Source organism: Mytilus californianus, unplaced genomic scaffold, assembly GCF_021869535.1.
Source record: "Mytilus californianus isolate M0D057914Y unplaced genomic scaffold, xbMytCali1.0.p SCAF_10, whole genome shotgun sequence".
NCBI classification, from domain to species: domain Eukaryota; kingdom Metazoa; phylum Mollusca; class Bivalvia; order Mytilida; family Mytilidae; genus Mytilus; species Mytilus californianus.
In genome coordinates, this window is record NW_026262582.1 from 36826729 (window position 1) to 36850928 (window position 24200).

Sequence of the window (24200 nt, forward strand, 5' to 3'; positions counted from 1 at the left end):
TGAATTTAATCGATTTAAAAGAGACATTCCAAACGATAACAATATTCTCGAGGAAAAAAACATATTTTAAATGCTGTCTCATTATTTGTTTTGTACTGCAAACACAACTAAGAATAACAATGATGGCATTCGTTAAATTTAAGAATGGATAACTACAATATAACCACTATTAACCATTTGTTTAATAGCATCCTTGTAAACAGCATCCATCTATCAAGGAAATTGTGATAGGGAAACGAAAGCTTTTAAATATTGTTTCATCTTGGAGATATGTACTACATACGCAGACGCTTTAAGAATATTGCTACATAAAAAACAAAAATAGAAAGTTCACAATTTAAATTGCTCTTTTCTCTTGAAACGTTTCTTCTGAAGCGATTCATATTGCTACTTTCTAAAAGTTATGTCAAGATAGGAGGCAGGCTTTAGTGTATCTGCGGTATCCTTTGTCTTTATTTCGTTGGATAGATGCGTTCAATACGGTTGCTAAATTTTGAATGATTAAGGGAGAAGATAGCATATGTATATAGCATTCATAAACTGAAGGAATATTGATAGCTTCATTTCCTTCTTCATGAGAAGCTCTTTTATGAATATGCATTAAAGTGTCGATACTTCTTCTGGTGCCAGTTGCCAGTAGGTTTTAAATTGCATGAAAATACGGATATTGTGTAATTGAAATTTGCTGCCACAAACTTTTGAAAATAAATTTAAATTAAAGAATTTATCTCCCTCATGAGCAAACCTCTGATTCCTTGCCCGGTTTTAGGCTATACTTTTTGTAATTTTTGTTTTATAAGCACTTCATTTTTTCAATAAGTTTTGGATTGGCAAATATTTTTGCTTCGAGTAAAAGTTATTGTATGAATAAAGGGAAAAGTCGACACGAAGAGAAACATAGTTTGCACCCATAGGAATGCATATTTGCTACTCTTTCTCAAAATGTAACAAATTTGATGACTACAAAAACATCAATCATCTTGATGATGTGAGTTTGAGAGAATATCTTGTTTGAATCAGATTAAATTTAAAAGGTATGATTTATTATAGTTTAATGTTGACCATTTTTGGAAACAAAGTTTTTTCCAATCTGTCTTTAACATGTTTAAGGTTAAAACGAAAAATACAAATGTAAACTTTAAAGAAGTAAAATGTTTGAGTACTATGTTTATAGGTTCATAAATGTTTCTTTTGAAATTGTTAGAATACATATCTGATTAACACCACCCTAGAGTAGGTATTGAACAGTAACTCTTAAGTTCGGCTTTGATTACTGATAAAATGTGTCAAAATAGTTAAAAATGAATATTTTTCGTGGATCATTTGGCAGATCCAGATCCATCCTACACTTATGTAATTTTGGTATCCAGAACTGTGAAGGAAGAGCCATTTTTTTTTTTTTATCTTTGAATTAAATTTCAAAGAAACATACATTAGATATTTGATTGTTCACGATGTTCTCTTTTTTAAGTATCGGGGGAGTGTATGTTGAGTTTCAAAGTGAATAACCCCATGTATTAATAAATAATGTTTTCAATCTATTGATTGAACATTAAGATAATGGTCGTAATAACCACAACCCCTCCTCTTTTCCTCAAACGGGACTTCCCCGAATTAGATTTATCATCGATTTTGTACTTACATTATCAACACGACGGATGTTACATGTTGAGCAATATCTGCTTACCCTTCAGGAGCACCTGAGAGCAACCTGGGTTTTTGAAGGGTTTATTTTTCTCGGTCTTCAGTTTTCTATTTTGTGTTTTGAATACTGTTGTTTGTCTTGTGGCAGTTTTTCGTTTTTTACCATGGCGTTGTCGTTTAGTTATCGGCTACTGAGTTTCCTTACCTTTTTGGTTAAATCGGGTCGCTTTTAGATAGGTTGTGATGAGTTTGTTTGATTGTCGTAATTACAGCTTACTTGGTTTTTACTATGCTAGTCAAAAAAGAAAAAAATATCGCTCGATAATACGCTGGACTGTTCCGATTTACTTCGGCATGCATTTCAGGAAAAAATTGTAAATTGTAATTACATTGTTTCACAGCTTATTCACACAGCGTTAGTGTCATTATTGTGAAAATATAGCTAAATAAACTCATCATAGATACCAGAATTGAAACGTTGTATTTGCGCTAGACGCGCGTTTCGTCTACAAAAGACCCATCAGTGACGCTCGAATCAAAAAAAGTTAAAAGGGCAAAATATAGTACGAAGTTGAAGAGCATTGAGGACCAAAAATTCCTTGAAGTTTTGCCAAATACAGCTAAGGTAATATATTCCTGAGGTAGAAAAGCCTGAGTATTTTAAAAATGTAAAGTATGTAAACAGTTAATTTATAATTATGACCATATCAATGATAATTCATGTAAACACAGAAGTGCTGACTGCTGGGCTGGTGATACCCTCGGTGAATAAAAACTCCACAATATTCAGTAAGTATATAAGTCAAAATAACATATACGAGGTGGCAAGATATTATAACGAAACTAGACTGACTTTCTGTATATCATTTATATACCAATTAAAGGATGAAAAGAGGTTATTAGTGGGAATGTGTTAAGTTATTTCAAAATATATATTCCTGGCATTTTAATATACCGATTTTATCAAATCTAAATATTTTCAAATTAAAATGGAATGAGATCTATTTGCAATTTGTAAAAAACAATCAAGGTTTTTTCTGACAATTTATCTAATCGATTTTAAATAGACATTTCAAACGGTAACCATATTCTCTCTGAAAGATATAAATTTATCCCTCTGTCTTAATGTGTGTTGCGTACTGTAGACACAGAAAATACAATGATGGGTTCGTTAAACCTAAGAACGAACACTTTGTGTAATAGCATCCTTGTAAACAGTAACACCAATCTATCAAGGACATCGCGATAGGAAACGAAAGCTTTTGAATATCTTTTCAGCTTGAAGATATGTACTACTTATGCAACTAGCACATTACTACACAGAAAATGAATATAGAAAGTTCACAATTTGAAATCATCACTTTTTCTTGCAGTTTTTCTCAATCGATTTTGTACTTATATGAGCAATATTGTAAATTCTAAAGCGACCCATATTATAAATTTCTAGATGTAAGTCTTGATATGAGGCAGGCTCAACTGTATCTGTGGTATTTTGTATTTATACTTCGATTGGATAGATACGTTCAATACAGTCGGCAAACTTTGAATGATTAAGTGAGAGGATATCGTCTGTATAGCTATTGAATTGACAGAGTATTGTTAGGTTCTTTTCATTCTTCATGAGAAGCTCATATATGAAGTATTCCCTGTATGATTATGGGTAAAAGTTGGCATGAAGAGTAGCCCAGTTACATCTCATATAAATAATACGTTGGACAGTTCAGATGTTCCAAGTACGCGTTCAAAAAAAAAAATTAGTTTATAACGAGTTATAAATAAATTTGTTTATCATACTATTTATGTAGAGCTAGTGTGTATACTGTGAAAAAAAAAAGCAGGTGTTCAGTTGGTGAATGATACATGCAACCAATATTCACGAGGCAAAATAAATACATCTAGACCAGCATGAGTTTCTTTATATGGTAACAAAAAAATGAAATGAGATTTATGGTCAAATATGTGACGACGTCTGACAAAATGGGCCCAGATGCAGTAAAACGTTATTTTGGCTATGACGTTGCAAAGTTAACGTCGTTGACGAGCACCTGCAAAATATTTGTTCCCTTCTTAAAAGAATATTATTTCACTATGAATATCACATGTACAGCTTACCATGTGTGCGTATTTCGTAATTGTCTTTTTTTATCAAAGTCCGCAACATTCATTTTGACACTATTCCGTATTTCAGCCTGTTCATATTTTAAGTTACTTCCCTTACCGAAAACGAAAGTTGACAAAGTGAAAGAGTGTGAATCTTGTTTTGTTTCATTTTACTAAAGTATCCCATTGCAACTAACAGATAAACATGATGAGAGTTTATTGAAGAGCTACGGATTGTCGATGAATTATATTTTGTCCAGATAGAAAATTCTCAACGTGATAATCAGAACGATGATGTTGGCGCTGTTTAAAAACATGTAAATCTGATGATTTCGGTTTAATGCAGTGTGATCTTTTTTACACAAACAAATGAAGAAAATCGTGAATGTATGAAACATATGCCGCAGAAGTGAAATACAAAAGTGCTGGTTTACATTCTTTTTAACATGCCTAAAGATTTCCAAACATTGACATTGTGGTGTCAAAACCATGTACTGAAAACCTGATTTACTTGATAAGTACAGTACACATGTACATGTTCAGCTAGCAACAGAATAAAGGGACTAATGCTCTTCCTGCAATGATAACTATACCAAACTCCCAGGTGACAGCCAAGATACAGGTAATTATATTGAATAATTAAAATCAGATTAAAACACATTAAATTACATGTTTGAATATTTTCTGTTAATATTATCTTGTTTTATCATGTTTGTTAAATGAAATTGTTCAGTAAAATCAATAAATGTTGTGATAACTCAGGATGTGTATCCCTCTCAACAGCTAAAGTATGACCTGTCATGTATGTATCCATTTGGAACAAGAATGTAAGCATAATAATAAATATACATGAAATACATTTAATACATAGATATAAGAAGGTGTGGTATGAGTGCCAATGAGACAACTTTCCATCCAAGTCAAAATTTATAAAAGTAAACCATTATAGGTCAAAGTACGGTCTTCAACACGAAGCATTGGCTCACACCGAACAGCAAACTATAAAGGGCCCCAAAAATGTATGTATATTACATGCATTCAAAAATATACTTTCATTTTGTTAAATATTACTAGTATTTTTATATGCAAAGCATATGTAGAAATCAATGTACACATTGAAATTAATAAATGTTACTGACTCTAAATCATTTATAAATATAGATGCACTTTTTTTTACCACACTACACAAATGGCATAATACTGTTATATCAACATGATCAAGTACTATTTTTATGATGAAAGCACAACATTGTAGATTAGTATTAGTATGAAAGAGAGTGGTTTTTCTTAAATTGACAAATTATAAATATATTCCCAAAAATTTATGAATCAGATGTTAAGGAACATGGTGAAAGTTTAAAAATTTACAACACCTATAAATGTAATTATACTGACAGCACCAATCTGAAAACTTCATCTTAATGTTTTAGTCTGAATATGCATATTATACATGTTATACTGCATGTAGCATGACTAGCATCTACATATGCATATTACATGATATTATTCCAGCATCTACATGTCCTTATAACATGTACACATTTATGAAGTGGCTTCAGTATTTTTTTCAGAAAATTTCATCTAGTTTAACTCAAACTATAAATTGTCCTTTTAACTCTGTCATGTCTGTCTAGAAGTAAAAGCTGAGTTAAAAAAACACAATTTAATATATACATATGTTGTCATATGTTGTCTCTTTTTGTCTTTTGTTCTTATGTTAGTGGTTTGTGTGCCTCCTACAGTTCTTTTAAGTTAGGCCCATTGCTACTGGTTTTGTAGCTTGTTCATTTGTTGGAATGTTACACCTCCCAAGTTGGAGGAGGTTTTTTTTTCCAAAGTTAGTAACCTGTAGTACAGTGGTTGTTGTATGATATGTCATACTTGTTTTTTGTAATTGTTTTGTTATGAATTGAGCTCTTAGTTTTCTCGTTTGAATTGTTTCACATTTTTATGCACTGGACATTTTAATATAGCCAGCTATAAAGTATGGGTTTTCCTCATTGTTGAAGGCCGTACAGTGGTGCTTTAAATTGCTTAATACCACTTCATTTTAACTTTATTAGATACTTGTCTTATTGGCAATCAGACCACATCTTCTCATTTTTATATAAAGTATATACTTGTTTTTTATCAGAAAAACCGTTTAACATGTTTAAACACATTTTCACCTTAGTGCAATGAAGTGCATTTGATGACATTCATTTCAAACTTGTGTTAAATTATGTTTTTGTTTAAATTTTACTTGTAAACTGAGTTTAAAAGATTTGTGAACTAAAATTCAAAGTGATTTTTATAAGGACATGTAGATAAGTCATGTAAGTAGATTCCAATAATATTATATGCATATTACAAAAATTAACATTTGTTTTTTATTTTATGCCAAAAGCATTTTTTCTATATACAGATATAAGGCTCCCTTAAGTTTTCATTATTCTTATTCATTAAAATATTTGATTTCAATATAGATACTAAATAAAAACCAGAATGAGTTCATTTATTACAAACAAATAACATTCACAAATAGTTTTCTTATTAATTTTAGATTTCATGTCATGTTTTTGTTTAATTTTTTTTATTGACATTTTTCTTATGAAAAGTACTAGATTTTAACTGTGTCAGCACTTAAAAATGCAATAATGCCAAACACATGTACATTGGAAAAAACATATCTAAATATGACAACAAAGAATTAAAGAAGTGTATCAAGGATTATCAAGGATAAGAAAGATTATTTTCTGTTATCATCAATACATATCTTATTCCTAAATGTGTTTGCTTTTACAGACAATGTTAAGTTCAGGAGCGGATCCTTGATTTTTAAGGGGGGTGTTATTCCCAATATTTGATTACCCTAAAAAATTTGTGATATTTAAAAATTTTTAGATGATTTCATACTAAAATTTATACATATGGAGAAAAAAAAAAAAATTTCGGCAATAAAAGGGGTGTGTATGGGTGGGGTGCTTTAACACTCCTTCTTGACCTCTTGGTCTGTTACTGGGGCTTATCACTGATTAATCATATAGATATAATTATTCAATAGAAAGATTATACATGTTATACATGTTTGCATCCTATATCCATTTCGGGGAAAAAACATGCTTAACTCTTACATGTGAATGTAGTGTCTCTTCCGGCTACATTTAAAACATACTGCATGTACAATATTTGTTGATGATGTAATATTATTTATATTTTATTAACTTGCAGATTGCAGACAGTGTCATCAAGTCCAGTAGGAATAGCCATAATATTGCCCAGTTAGTCAGGGATATGGAGAAACCTGTTATATATTAGAATAGGAAGCAGCATATAAGCACATATCACCACTTTATTGTTGATTCATCAAAACACAGATGTGTTACATCATACTAACAAGTAAAGAATCATGGGACTCATAACCTAACATCATCAATATGTTTATAAAGAAGAATGCTATAATTCACCATTTTTATGCCAAACAACTTAACACATAAAGGATTAAATGCAGCAAGACCGTGGTAGCTCTATGAACAAATTGGGGAATATTGCTATAATGAAACTAATAATGACAAAGCCAACCATTGCTATAACTGAGGTTGACTTGACCGATGAAGGAGTATCCAATAAACATTTATGTCCATCAAGAACAGAACTTTTTATGAAATAAAATACGAAAGTTTGTTTTGTCAACTAGTCTACTTTTTTTTAATTTGAAAATATTAAATTCTCAAGACTAATGTCACCAACAAAGTCAAAACATTTTTAATGGTTAATAAATTGACCACATGGCAGAGAACTGATATATCCTACACTTGGTACAGACATTTTCAATAACAATGACACTAAGTTCAAGTTTTTATTTCATTTGATTTGGCTGGAAAATCCGATGAAAGTTTGGATACATTTTTTTTTAATATACCATATAAAACACAGCACAAAATCAAAACATCCGATAACGAAAAGCAACTCCTAGAAAACCAACCAAAACTTGAAACAGGACACTTAATTTCGAAGTATCAATGTGAAAAAAAAAGACAAATTAAGGAACAATGACATGAAGATAATACATTATTATCAGAAACAACACATAAAATATATGTAAAAATTAAGACATTTGGGAAATATGAAAAAATAATCTTCATACATAATCAAGCCAAATGTCATTTTTAAAAAGAGGGGTCCATGAACTCGTTTTCATGTTAAATTAGTCTGAATGATAAAAATCAGTCTAAAATGCATCTTTTCCCGATATATCACAGTGTGACGTCGTGAAAAATAATATTTTACGATATCAACGTCATTACCTCCCCTTTAACTGTATCGTATGCCCTTATATTATAATATATTAATATTGACGGAGTGAGTCGTATATTGTAAAATGTTCTGTAATTTTGAAATCGTAGCGTTTGTAGATCGCTTTCAGATGATTAATTACAGGATTACAAAATTCTGTCATCGGTGAAACGAACTGTACCTGACCCTTAATTGTGAAAAAGATATATCGAAGTAGGTCTATCGTTAAGGAATACTCATGACAATTTAACAGTAATGACAATGAATGAGTAAACGACTAATATAAATAGTGTGTGTTAGTTTAACTTTCTTACAATTTGACGAAAGGCACTTACACTTGACGAATCATACGTAAGATCAGTTTTAGGGATACTTTAGTTTAATTTCTGAATCATTTCTTTTTTTTTAATTTGACATATCTATGCAAGAAAGTACTTAGGAAAATATGTTAGACCCCACATAAAAAAAATCCTTCCCAAATACCTAATTTTGAAATCCCTAAATATTGTAAAAAATTACCCCCAAAATATATAATGGGACTTTTTTAAGGATATTCATTACTCTTGTTTTACTCTTTTGTGTCAGATATTCGGAATCCGCTAGTTTTGTTCATATAGTACAAATACAAACTTTGGGCGCTAACCCCTCCTTTCTTTTTCTTAATTTTATTGTATGTAGTTTTAAAAGTTATTTTTTTTAATCTTATAAAATCCTTGTCTTTTTCATAATCTTTGAGAGAAAAAAGGTGCCAATGTAAATGTAGGAAAAATCTAGAGAGAATCATTTCCCGCAAAATTTTCAATTGATTATGTCTCAAAAGCAAGGAAAAGGACCTGTCATTTTTTTCTACTTTTTAAGGTCCGTTATTTATATACTATCAATTTATTACAGTGATTTAAAAAGTTTGTTATTTTAAAACATTGGAGCGAAATCCGTAGTATATTTTGAAGAGATTTCCTCATCTCTTTGGTAACACCCTTTGTCGCTTTGAAGTGATTTCATACATCCAAATTACACACAGGTCTTTTAACCTACCCGTGGAATCGTTCCTTCAGCGTGTAATTGCGATTTCTTCTAAAAAAAATTAGCGTTATTTCATACTTATCATAATATAGATAGTTCAAGATAGAAAAATAGAAAAATTACGCGAACATAAAAAATTCCTATCTTCTAATCAGCTAGGAAGAAAGGTAGAGACGGTTTAACGTAAAAAATATATATTTGCAAACAAAATTGACATACAACTAATTCAAAACATGGAAAATTCTTGAGATTTTCACGGCTGTACAAGTTTAAATTCATTGTAACCATTTATAGCCTGATTGTACACATACAGAAAATGTACAACCATTCAGTAAATTTCATTGCAAATCATGCCATATATGCCAGGTTGTTGGTAAGCCTTATTAAAAGATACAGCCAGCACCACTTCTGCTAATTCAAGCCTTTGACAAACCTGTCGGCCGAGTACTTATTGATTGCTTTGGACCTTTACCAAAGACCAAGACTGAAAATGAGTATTTATTGACGATCATGTGTACATCTACTGGCTTTCCTGAGGCTATTCCGTTAAGGAATATTAAGACACCAGCTATTGTCAAAGCTCTTATCAATTTTTTTTACGTCAGGAGGAATTCCTAAGTCTATACAGTCCGACCAGGGTTCAAATTTCATGTCAGGTTTATTTCAGCAGGTTGTTTACCAGTTAGGGATTGTTCAGTGTAGATTATTTGCTTATTATCCAGAATCTCATGGTGCCTTAGAACGTTTTCATCAAACATTGAAAAACATGATTAGAACTTTTTGTCTTCAATTTGACTGGGAATGGGATAATGGTGTTCACTTTCTACTTTTTTTGGTCCGAGATGCTGTTCCACAATCCCTAGGTTTTATCTCATTTGAGTTGGTGTTTGGTCATACTGTAAGGAGACCTTTGAAATTAGTTAAAGGCAAATGGCGTACTGAACACATTGACTTTAGTCTCTTTGAGACTATGTATCTAGATTTAAAGAAAAGTTGTATACTGCTTGTTAAATTGCTTAGAATTTTTTTTTAAAAGATCAGAAAAAGATGAAAATATGGTATGATAAAGATGCCAGGGACAGAGTTTTTGAGCCTGTTGATAAAATACTTGTATTTTTGAAAGTCCCTGGACATCCTTTACAGGCTAAATACTGTGTTCCTTATGAAAAAGAGATTAAGATCAATGACTTGAATAATATTGTAAAAACTTCAGGTTGTTGTACAAAAATAGAGTGTGTCACATTAATATGTTAAACCATATTTTAAACGTGCAAATAAAGGTGAGAGCAAATACGTTGCCACTTTAGCCGTGGTTACATTGGAGAACTATCAAGACAAACCAGATATAATTGAACCACCTTTTGATTCTAAGACTATGGAACAAACAGTAATATTGAAAAATTCAGAAAGTTTGTCAAATGTAGACTCAAAACTTGCGTATTTGACTTTTGATCGCAAAAAAATGAAAACTTTGGTATTTTCTTTTAAATATCTTTTTCAAGATGTGCCAAACAGAACCAAAACTGTTTGTCGTGATGTCGATGTAGGTGATGTTTCTCTAATTAAGCAACATCTTTACCGGCTCAATCCACTGAAACTTGAATTTATGAGACAAGAAATTAGATAAATGCTTAACAATGATATTATTGAGCCGAGTAACAAGGAATGGAGTTCTCCCTGTCTCATTGTGATCAAATTAAATAAAACCTTTCATTTCGCAACTGATTTTAGAAAAATTATTTCTGTTTCAAAAAATGATTCCTATCCGATTCCAAGGACAAATGAAAGATAGACGACTGCATTGATAACATTGGGCAAGCAGAATTTGCGAGCAAATTTGATTCATTGAAAGGTTACTGGCAGGTGCCCTTGACACCGAGATCTCGTGAAATATCAGCTTTTGTCACACCAGACGGTTTATTTCAGTATACCGTCGATGTCGATGTAGACGATGTTTCTCTAATTAAGCAACATCTTTACCGGCTCAATCCACTGAAACTTGAATTTATGAGACAAGAAATTAGATAAATGCTTAAATGCTTACCGTTTGGTACGAAAGTGCTCCAGCTACATTTCAAAGAACGATCAATACTGTTATAAAAGATTTAGACTGTTGTTATGCTCATATTGATGATCTTATTGTATGTAGTGATAGCTGGGAAGACCATTTAACACATTTATTTGATACTTTTGGTAAATTGTCACAATCAAATCTTACCTTCATACAAAAATGAGAAACAAGAACCAGAGGTTGACTAGGTGGAGTTTATTATTATAGGAATATGATGGTATTATAAAACACATTAAAGGTATATATAGTGTAATAGCATATGCTTTATCTAGATCTTATTGATATAATGTCATGAAAAGTTCTCGTTACACTCAAACTTTCTTTAAGGGTAAAGGTGTCATGAGATTTTAATTATATGATTATTTATATTGGCTTAATTTCTTTTCTGTTGCCTTATAAGATGTTTACATAATTGGGTTGTGACCTATTTATAGTTGTTTACAAAATAATGGTATTGTGTTGTTTAGAAATCACTGGAAACATCGTAGATACTGATGGGATGATTAGAACTTTCTATTTGACGGACATAACAATTCCAGAATGATCATAATCTACGATGCTTCATTTAAACTTCTGAAGTGTTCTAGAAGTTTCCCTTCTACAGTGTTCTAGAAGTTTCCGTGGCAACTATATATACAGACACCGAAATTAGACAATAATCAAAGCCTGGGTTCTAAAAACTGGTCAACCAAATTTAATGGCGTCCTTGAATCTTTTGAAGGATATGTTACTTATAAACCGACTTTCTATCGATTATTATGTCCATTCTTTTCATTGCACCACTGTTTCGTGCAAACAGTAATGTGTCAATCGTTAGTTACTTCTGATCAGTAATTTGTAATACTCGTCCAAGTTATTTTCTTTGAAAATAACATTTGCTATTTGGAAATTGACAGTTTATGTTTCTGAATCTAGATTTAAATTTTATATTCTCCGAAAATGTTTGTGTGTTTGCTCACGTATGAACAAATATGTCATCGGAATAATAAAAAAAAATCTGTGAAAACAAAACAAAATGTAAGAAAAGGGAACTTGCAGTCACTTATCAGATTTTTTTTTAAATGCCAGTGGAAGTGATAAGCAAAATATATATTTCAGGACGTTTTTGAAATCATCAATTGACATTAATCAAGCTTATAGCTGATTTAAAGGCCAATCTCAACAACTCTTGCAGTTGCCTTTAATACTGTTTTTTTTTTTAGTTGTTCTTAGTTAGAAAATTGAATGTTGTCAATAGTATGTTGAGGAAGCATAATTCATATAAATGTTTAAAATATTAAAGGGAATATCACGATGATTTTATACTGTAGGTGGGGATACAGGAGTAAACACTTTGATATTTCAATATCTTAAAGCACATCGGTAATCTCGAGGTTGCGTGCTCGCCTTCAGTTTAAAATGTCGTGGGGTCTTTATCTAGCCGGTTCAAATCAGACTTTGAAATTGGTAAGTGGTAATTGCTGCTTTTCCGCTATAGTTGTGTCAATTAGGAGAGATAGTAAAAAATTAGTTTGCTTGTGTCCGGGCTTTTTTGCGGACTGTTACTTTGTGAACTAGCACTATCTTAATCAAAAACAAGCAAAGCCAAGAAGTCAAAGACAATTGTTTACTTTACATGTGCCACAATAGACCCCATTCCATTATTCTGAGGATGTTAAAAGAACCCCATGATGATCTTCTTGTATTGTCTTGCTTGCAAAATATTTTTCTGGTATCATACACCTACTGATCGTCTCCTGTTTAACAATTTATTTACACTACACGTAACTTTATATCAATATGTAAATAAACAATTCAGTCTATTTTCTTTTGATTTCCCTAGGTTATAGTTTTGTCTGTTCTCTTGTTTGTAACATTGGTTTGTCTGTACACATGTTCACAGGACTTAAACATCAATAAACGAATGTTTCATTTATATGCGACTATGATTTAGATTTCCCACCAATAAAATGTGTGTTATTAAATCGGCGTGTATTTGTTTGGTTTAAAAGTGCAATTATAAATATTGTAACTAATTACAAATACTAAAACTGCCCTTGAAAATTTCATTTTTTCGATACAATTTTATTGAAATTTGAAATGATTTGTTTAAATGTAATTGATTAAATGTCAGAAAGATATACCTTGACATTAACATGTTTGACCATATTTCTCATTCATTTTATGAATAAAGTCATGCTGGTCTAGTTGTAGTTATTTTGCTTAGTGAATATTATTTGCATGTATCAAACATCAAACGAGCATTTGCTGTTTTCACAGTATTCACAATAGCTCTATATAAACAAGTTGATAAACAATTTAGTTACCATTCATAATTTGTTCTCAGAATTCATTTTCAAGTAAATCTTAACAGTCCAATGTATTATTGACTGATGCTTTTCTTTGTTGACTCAGGATTGAAATTTTGTACGCCAGACGCGCGTTTCGTCTACAAAAAACACATCAGTTAAAAGCCCAAATAAAGTACGCAGTTGAAGAGCATTGAGGACCCGAAATTCCGAAAGGTTTTGTCAAATACAGCTAAGGTAATCATTTCCTAAGTAGAAACTCCTTAGTTTTTTGAAAAAAATCTAAGTTTTATAAACAGTTAATGTATATGTTCAGTTGGGAAGTGGAATATTCCATGCATCATCAAATCATGCTTTCAATTTGTGGTTGTGGAGGTTTTTTTCCGAGGGTATTACCAGCCAAAAGTCAGCACTTCTCTATTGACATGAATTATCATTGATATGGTCATAATTATGAATTAACTGTTTATAAAACTTTGATTTTTTTCAAAAAACTAAGGAGTTTCTACTCAGGAAACGAGGAAATCTTTAACATTCATAAATCAGTTCTAAATACTAAAATTACACAAGTATAGGCTAGAATTGCTAAATGCTCCACAAAAACTATTAATCAATCGGATTTTGATTTTAAAATTTCCAAAAGATATATCAAAGAACCTATAAGTATAGTATAAAACAGAAGCCTTATATAACCTTTACATTTGTATTCCTCGTTATAACTTCGAAAACACTGAAATAACTAGTCCAACTTTGTTCCCAAAAATGGCTAACATAAATTAAATTTTATATTCTCCGAAAATGTTTGTGTGTTTGCTCACGTATGAACAAATATGTCATCGGAATAATAAAAAAAATGTGTGTAAACAAAACAAAATGTAAGAAAAGGGTATTTGCAGTCACTTATCAGATTTTTTTTTAAATGCCAGTGGAAGTGATAAGCAAAATATATCTATTTCAGGACGTTTTTGAAATCATCAATTGACATTTATCAAGCTTATAGCTGATTTAAAGGCCAATCTCAACAACTCTTGCAGTTGCCTTTAATACTGTTTTTTTTAGTTGTTCTTAGTTAGAAAATTGAATGTTGTCAGTAGTGTGTTGAGGAAGCATAATTCATATAAATGTTTAAAATATTAAAGGGAATATCACGATGATTTTATACTGTAGGTGGGGATACAGGAGTAAAAACTTTGATATTTCAATATCTTAAAGCACATCGGTAATCTCGTGGTTGCGTGCTCGCCTTCAGTTTAAAATGTCGTGGGGTCTTTATCTAGCCGGTTCAAATCAGACTTTGAAATTGGTAAGTGGTAATTGCTGCTTTTCCGCTATAGTTGTGTCAAATAGGAGAGATAGTAAAAAATTAGTTTGCTTGTGTCCGGGTCTTTTTGCGGACTGTTACTTTGTGAACTAGCACTATCTTAATCAAAAACAAGCAAAGCCAAGAAGTCAAAGACAATTGTTTACTTTACATGTGCCACAATAGACCCCATTCCATTATTCTGAGGATGTTAAAAGAACCCCATGATGATCTTCTTGTATTGTCTTGCTTGCAAAATATTTTTCTGGTATCATACACCTACTGATCGTCTCCTGTTTAACAATTTATTTACACTACACGTAACTTTATATCAATATGTAAATAAACAATTCAGTCTATTTTCTTTTGATTTCCCTAGGTTATAGTTTTGTCTGTTCTCTTGTTTGTAACATTGGTTTGTCTGTACACATGTTCACAGGACTTAAACATCAATAAACGAATGTTTCATTTATATGCGACTATGATTTAGATTTCCCACCAATAAAATGTGTGTTATTAAATCGGCGTGTATTTGTTTGGTTTAAAAGTGCAATTATAAATATTGTAACTAATTACAAATACTAAAACTGCCCTTGAAAATTTCATTTTTTCGATACAATTTTATTGAAATTTGAAATGATTTGTTTAAATGTAATTGATTAAATGTCAGAAAGATATACCTTGACATTAACATGTTTGACCATATTTCTCATTCATTTTATGAATAAAGTCATGCTGGTCTAGTTGTAGTTATTTTGCTTAGTGAATATTATTTGCATGTATCAAACATCAAACGAGCATTTGCTGTTTTCACAGTATTCACAATAGCTCTATATAAACAAGTTGATAAACAATTTAGTTACCATTCATAATTTGTTCTCAGAATTCATTTTCAAGTAAATCTTAACAGTCCAATGTATTATTGACTGATGCTTTTCTTTGTTGACTCAGGATTGAAATTTTGTACGCCAGACGCGCGTTTCGTCTACAAAAAACACATCAGTTAAAAGCCCAAATAAAGTACGCAGTTGAAGAGCATTGAGGACCCGAAATTCCGAAAGGTTTTGTCAAATACAGCTAAGGTAATCATTTCCTAAGTAGAAACTCCTTAGTTTTTTGAAAAAAATCTAAGTTTTATAAACAGTTAATGTATATGTTCAGTTGGGAAGTGGAATATTCCATGCATCATCAAATCATGCTTTCAATTTGTGGTTGTGGAGGTTTTTTTCCGAGGGTATTACCAGCCAAAAGTCAGCACTTCTCTATTGACATGAATTATCATTGATATGGTCATAATTATGAATTAACTGTTTATAAAACTTTGATTTTTTTCAAAAAACTAAGGAGTTTCTACTCAGGAAACGAGGAAATCTTTAACATTCATAAATCAGTTCTAAATACTAAAATTACACAAGTATAGGCTAGAATTGCTAAATGCTCCACAAAAACTATTAAACAATCGGATGTTGATTTTAAAATTTCCAAAAGATATATCAAAGAACCTATAAGTATAGTATAAAACAGAAGCCTTATATAACCTTTACATTTGTATTCCTCGTTATAACTTCGAACACACTAAAATAAATAGTCCAACTTTGTTCCCAAAAATGGCTAACATAAATTAAATTTTATATTCTCCGAAAATGTTTGTGTGTTTGCTCACGTATGAACAAATATGTCATCGGAATAATAAAAAAAAAATGTGTGAAAACAAAACAAAATGTAAGAAAAGGGTATTTGCAGTCACTTATGAGATTTTTTTTTAAATGCCAGTGGAAGTGATAAGCAAAATATATATATTTCAGGACGTTTTTGAAATCATCAATTGACATTTATCAAGCTTATAGCTGATTTAAAGGCCAATCTCAACAACTCTTGCAGTTGCCTTTAATACTGTTTTTTTTAGTTGTTCTTAGTTAGAAAATTGAATGTTGTCAATAGTATGTTGAGTAAGCATAATTCATATAAATGTTTAAAATATTAAAGGGAATATCACGATGATTTTATACTGTAGGTGGGGATACAGGAGTAAAAACTTTGATATTTCAATATCTTAAAGCACATCGGTAATCTCGTGGTTGCGTGCTCGCCTTCAGTTTAAAATGTCGTGGGGTCTTTATCTAGCCGGTTCAAATCAGACTTTGAAATTGGTAAGTGGTAATTGCTGCTTTTCCGCTATAGTTGTGTCAATTAGGAGAGATAGTAAAAAATTAGTTTGCTTGTGTCCGGGTCTTTTTGCGGACTGTTACTTTGTGAACTAGCACTATCTTAATCAAAAACAAGCAAAGCCAAGAAGTCAATGACAATTGTTTACTTTACATGTGCCACAATAGACCCCATTCCATTATTCTGAGGATGTTTAAAGAACCCCATGATGATCTTCTTGTATTGTCTTGCTTGCAAAATATTTTTCTGGTATCATACACCTACTGATCGTCTCCTGTTTAACAATTTATTTACACTACACGTAACTTTATATCAATATGTAAATAAACAATTCAGTCTATTTTCTTTTGATTTCCCTAGGTTATAGTTTTGTCTGTTCTCTTGTTTGTAACATTGGTTTGTCTGTACACATGTTCACAGGACTTAAACATCAATAAACGAATGTTTCATTTATATGCGACTATGATTTAGATTTCCCACCAATAAAATGTGTGTTATTAAATCGGCGTGTATTTGTTTGGTTTAAAAGTGCAATTATAAATATTGTAACTAATTACAAATACTAAAACTGCCCTTGAAAATTTCATTTTTTCGATACAATTTTATTGAAATTGGAAATGATTTGTTTAAATGTAATTGATTAAATGTCAGAAAGATATACCTTGACATTAACATGTTTGACCATATTTCTCATTCATTTTATGAATAAAGTCATGCTGGTCTAGTTGTAGTTATTTTGCTTAGTGAATATTATTTGCATGTATCAAACATCAAAAGAACATTTGCTGTTTTCACAGTATTCACAATAGCTCTATATAAATAAGTTGATAAACAATTTAGTTACCATTCATAATTTGTTCTCAGAGTTCATTTTCAAGTAAATCTTAACAGTCCAATGTATTATTGACTGATGCTTTTCTTTGTTGACTCAGGATTGAAATTTTGTACGCCAGACGCGCGTTTCGTCTACAAAAGACACATCAGTTAAAAGCCCAAATAAAGTACGCAGTTAAAGAGCATTGAGGACCCGAAATTCCGAAAGGTTCTGTCAAATACAGCTAAAGTAATCATTTCCTAAGTAGAAACTCCTTAGTTTTTTGAAAAAAATCTAAGTTTTATAAACAGTTAATGAATATGTTCAGTTGGGAAGTGGAATATTCCATGCATCATCAAATCATGCTTTCAAGTTGTGGTTGTAGAGGTTTTTTTCCGAGGGTATTACCAGCCAAAAGTCAGCACTTCTCTATTGACATGAATTATCATTGATATGGTCATAATTATGAATTAACTGTTTATAAAACTTTGATTTTTTCAAAAAACTAAGGAGTTTCTACTCAGGAAACGAGGAAATCTTTAACATTCATAAATCAGTTCTAAATACTAAAATTACACAAGTATAGGCTAGAATTGCTAAATGCTCCACAAAAACTATTAATCAATCGGATCTTGATTTTAAAATTTCCAAAAGATATATCAAAGAACCTATAAGTATAGTATAAAACAGAAGCCTTATATAACCTTTACATTTGTATTCCTCGTTATAACTTCGAAAACACTGAAATAACTAGTCCAACTTTGTTCCCAAAAATGGCTAACATAAATTAAATTTTATATTCTCCGAAAATGTTTGTGTGTTTGCTCACGTATGAACAAATATGTCATCGGAATAATAAAAAAAATGTGTGTAAACAAAACAAAATGTAAGAAAAGAGTATTTGCAGTCACTTATCAGATTTTTTTTTAAATGCCAGTGGAAGTGATAAGCAAAATATATCTATTTCAGGACGTTTTTGAAATCATCAATTGACATTTATCAAGCTTATAGCTGATTTAAAGGCCAATCTCAACAACTCTTGCAGTTGCCTTTAATACTGTTTTTTTTAGTTGTTCTTAGTTAGAAAATTGAATGTTGTCAGTAGTGTGTTGAGGAAGCATAATTCATATAAATGTTTAAAATATTAAAGGGAATATCACGATGATTTTATACTGTAGGTGGGGATACAGGAGTAAAAACTTTGATATTTCAATATCTTAAAGCACATCGGTAATCTCGTGGTTGCGTGCTCGCCTTCAGTTTAAAATGTCGTGGGGTCTTTATCTAGCCGGTTCAAATCAGACTTTGAAATTGGTAAGTGGTAATTGCTGCTTTTCCGCTATAGTTGTGTCAAATAGGAGAGATAGTAAAAAATTAGTTTGCTTGTGTCCGGGTCTTTTTGCGGACTGTTACTTTGTGAACTAGCACTATCTTAATCAAAAACAAGCAAAGCCAAGAAGTCAAAGACAATTGTTTACTTTACATGTGCCACAATAGACCCCATTCCATTATTCTGAGGATGTTTAAAGAACCCCATGATGATCTTCTTGTATTGTCTTGCTTGCAAAATATTTTTCTGGTATCATACACCAACTGATCGTCTCCTGTTTAACAATTTATTTACACTACACGTAACTTTATATCAATATGTAAATAAACAATTCAGTCTATTTTCTTTTGATTTCCCTAGGTTATAGTTTTGTCTGTTCTCTTGTTTGTAACCTTGGTTTGTCTGTACACATGTTCACAGGACTTTAACATCGATAAACGAATGTTTCATTTATATGCGACTATGATTTAGATTTCCCAACAATAAAATGTGTGTTTATAAAACGGCGTGTATTTGTTTGTTTTAAAAGTGCAATTATAAATATTGTAACTAATTACAAATACTAAAACTGCCCTTGAAAATTTCATTTTTTCGATACAATTTTATTGAAATTGGAAATGATTTGTTTAAATGTAATTGATTAAATGTCAGAAAGATATACATGTACCTTGACATTAACATGTTTGACCATATTTCTCATTCATTTTATGAATAAAGTCATGCTGGTCTAGTTGTAGTTATTTTGCTTAGTGAATATTATTTGCATGTATCAAACATCAAACGAACATTTGCTGTTTTCATTGTATTCACAATAGCTCTATATAAACAAGTTGATAAACAATTTAGTTACCATTCATAATTTGTTCTCAGAATTCATTTTCAAGTAAATCTTAACAGTCCAATGTATTATTGACTGATGCTTTTCTTTGTTGACTCAGGATTGAAATTTTGTACGCCAGACGCGCGTTTCGTCTACAAAAGACACATCAGTTAAAAGCCCAAATAAAGTACGCAGTTGAAGAGCATTGAGGACCCGAAATTCCGAAAGGTTTTGTCAAATACAGCTAAGGTAATCATTTCCTAAGTAGAAACTCCTTAGTTTTTTGAAAAAAAATCTAAGTTTTATAAACAGTTAATGTATATGTTCAGTTGGGAAGTGGAATATTCCATGCATCATCAAATCATGCTTTCAATTTGTGGTTGTGGAGGTTTTTTTCCGAGGGTATTACCAGCCAAAAGTCAGCACTTCTCTATTGACATGAATTATCATTGATATGGTCATAATTATGAATTAACTGTTTATAAAACTTTGATTTTTTTCAAAAAACTAAGGAGTTTCTACTCAGGAAACGAGGAAATCTTTAACATTCATAAATCAGTTCTAAATACTAAAATTACACAAGTATAGGCTAGAATTGCTAAATGCTCCACAAAAACTATTAATTAATCGGATCTTGATTTTAAAATTTCCAAAAGATATATCAACGAACCTATAAGTATAGTATAAAACAGAAGCCTTATATAACCTTTACATTTGTATTCCTCGTTATAACTTCGAAAACACTGAAATAACTAGTCCAACTTTGTTCCCAAAAATGGCTAACATAAATTAAATTTTATATTCTCCGAAAATGTTTGTGTGTTTGCTCACGTATGAACAAATATGTCATCGGAATAATAAAAAAAATGTGTGTAAACAAAACAAAATGTAAGAAAAGGGTATTTGCAGTCACTTATCAGATTTTTTTTTAAATGCCAGTGGAAGTGATAAGCAAAATATATCTATTTCAGGACGTTTTTGAAATCATCAATTGACATTTATCAAGCTTATAGCTGATTTAAAGGCCAATCTCAACAACTCTTGCAGTTGCCTTTAATACTGTTTTTTTTAGTTGTTCTTAGTTAGAAAATTGAATGTTGTCAGTAGTGTGTTGAGGAAGCATAATTCATATAAATGTTTAAAATATTAAAGGGAATATCACGATGATTTTATACTGTAGGTGGGGATACAGGAGTAAAAACTTTGATATTTCAATATCTTAAAGCACATCGGTAATCTCGTGGTTGCGTGCTCGCCTTCAGTTTAAAATGTCGTGGGGTCTTTATCTAGCCGGTTCAAATCAGACTTTGAAATTGGTAAGTGGTAATTGCTGCTTTTCCGCTATAGTTGTGTCAATTAGGAGAGATAGTAAAAAATTAGTTTGCTTGTGTCCGGGTCTTTTTGCGGACTGTTACTTTGTGAACTAGCACTATCTTAATCAAAAACAAGCAAAGCCAAGAAGTCAAAGACAATTGTTTACTTTACATGTGCCACAATAGACCCCATTCCATTATTCTGAGGATGTTTAAAGAACCCCATGATGATCTTCTTGTATTGTCTTGCTTGCAAAATATTTTTCTGGTATCATACACCAACTGATCGTCTCCTGTTTAACAATTTATTTACACTACACGTAACTTTATATCAATATGTAAATAAACAATTCAGTCTATTTTCTTTTGATTTCCCTAGGTTATAGTTTTGTCTGTTCTCTTGTTTGTAACCTTGGTTTGTCTGTACACATGTTCACAGGACTTTAACATCGATAAACGAATGTTTCATTTATATGCGACTATGATTTAGATTTCCCAACAATAAAATGTGTGTTTATAAAACGGCGTGTATTTGTTTGTTTTAAAAGTGCAATTATAAATATTGTAACTAATTACAAATACTAAAACTGCCCTTGAAAATTTCATTTTTTCGATACAATTTTATTGAAATTGGAAATGATTTGTTTAAATGTAATTGATTAAATGTCAGAAAGATATACATGTACCTTGACATTAACATGTTTGACCATATTTCTCATTCATTTTATGAATAAAGTCATGCTGGTCTAGTTGTAGTTATTTTGCTTAGTGAATATTATTTGCATGTATCAAACATCAAACGAACATTTGCTGTTTTCATTGTATTCACAATAGCTCTATATAAACAAGTTGATAAACAATTTAGTTACCATTCATAATTTGTTCTCAGAATTCATTTTCAAGTAAATCTTAACAGTCCAATGTATTATTGACTGATGCTTTTCTTTGTTGACTCAGGATTGAAATTTTGTACGCCAGACGCGCGTTTCGTCTACAAAAGACACATCAGTTAAAAGCCCAAATAAAGTACGCAGTTGAAGAGCATTGAGGACCCGAAATTCCGAAAGGTTTTGTCAAATACAGCTAAGGTAATCATTTCCTAAGTAGAAACTCCTTAGTTTTTTGAAAAAAAATCTAAGTTTTATAAACAGTTAATGTATATGTTCAGTTGGGAAGTGGAATATTCCATGCATCATCAAATCATGCTTTCAATTTGTGGTTGTGGAGGTTTTTTTCCGAGGGTATTACCAGCCAAAAGTCAGCACTTCTCTATTGACATGAATTATCATTGATATGGTCATAATTATGAATTAACTGTTTATAAAACTTTGATTTTTTTCAAAAAACTAAGGAGTTTCTACTCAGGAAACGAGGAAATCTTTAACATTCATAAATCAGTTCTAAATACTAAAATTACACAAGTATAGGCTAAAATTGCTAAATGCTCCACAAAAACTATTAATTAATCGGATCTTGATTTTAAAATTTCCAAAAGATATATCAACGAACCTATAAGTATAGTATAAAACAGAAGCCTTATATAACCTTCACATTTGTATTCCTCGTTAAAACTTCGAAAACACTGAAATACTAGTCCAACTTTGTTCCCAAAAATGGCTAACATAAATTAAATTTCATATTCTCCAAAAATGTTTGTGTGTTTGCTCACGTATGAACAAATATGTCATCGGAATAATAAAAAAAAATGTGTGAAAACAAAACAAAATGTAAGAAAAGGGTATTTGCAATCACTTATCAGATTTCTTTTTAAATGCCAGTGGAAGTGATAAGCAAAATATATATATTTCAGGACGTTTTTGAAATCATCAATTGACATTTATCAAGCTTATAGCTGATTTAAAGGCCAATCTCAACAACTCTTGCAGTTGCCTTTAATACTGTTTTTTTTAGTTGTTCTTAGTTAGAAAATTGAATGTTGTCAATAGTATGTTGAGGAAGCATAATTCATATAAATGTTTAAAATATTAAAGGGAATATCACGATGATTTTATACTGTAGGTGGGGATACAGGAGTAAAAACTTTGATATTTCAATATCTTAAAGCACATCGGTAATCTCGTGGTTGCGTGCTCGCCTTCAGTTTAAAATGTCGTGGGGTCTTTATCTAGCCGGTTCAAATCAGACTTTGAAATTGGTAAGTGGTAATTGCTGCTTTTCCGCTATAGTTGTGTCAATTAGGAGAGATAGTAAAAAATTAGTTTGCTTGTGTCCGGGTCTTTTTGCGGACTGTTACTTTGTGAACTAGCACTATCTTAATCAAAATCAAGCAAAGCCAAGAAGTCAAAGACAATTGTTTACTTTACATGTGCCACAATAGACCCCATTTCATAATTGTGAGGATGTTTAAAGAACCCCATGATAATCTTCTTGTATTGTCTTGCTTGCAAAATATTTTTCTGGTATCATACACCTACTGATCGTCTCCTGTTTAACAATTTATTTACACTACACGTAACTTTATATCAATATGTAAATAAACAATTCAGTCTATTTTCTTTTGATTTCCCTAGGTTAAAGGTTTGTCTGTTCTCTTGTTTGTAACCTTGGTTTGTCTGTACACATGTTCACAGGACTTGAACATCGATACACGAATGTTTCATTTATATGCGACTATGATTTAGATTTCCCACCAATAAAATGTGTGTTTATAAAACGGCGTGTATTTGTTTGTTTTAAAAGTGCAATTATAAATATTGTAACTAATTACAAATACTAAAACTGCCCTTGAAAATTTCATTTTTTCGATACAATTTTATTGAAATTGGAAATGATTTATTTAAATGTAATTGATTAAATGTCAGAAAGATATACCTTGACATTAACATGTTTGACCATATTTCTCATTCATTTTATGAATAAAGTCATGCTGGTCTAGTTGTAGTTATTTTGCTTAGTGAATATTATTTGCATGTATCAAACATCAAGCGAACATTTACTGTTTTCACTGTATTCACAATAGCTCTATAAAAACAAGTTGATAAACAATTTAGTTTCCATTCATAATTTGTTCTCAGAATTCATTTTCAAGTAAATCT

The 24200-nt window shown here is 31.0% G+C and overlaps 1 long non-coding RNA gene across 1 annotated transcript; it reads left to right on the forward strand.

The window, feature by feature from the left end:
* The first annotated feature begins 3868 nt into the window (after window positions 1–3868).
* On the forward strand, window positions 3869–7416 carry LOC127718050 (uncharacterized). The gene is made up of 2 exons (XR_007989540.1): window positions 3869–4366; window positions 6955–7416. It is a non-coding gene; the product is annotated as an uncharacterized LOC127718050 (long non-coding RNA).
* The last annotated feature ends 16784 nt before the right edge of the window (window positions 7417–24200 follow it).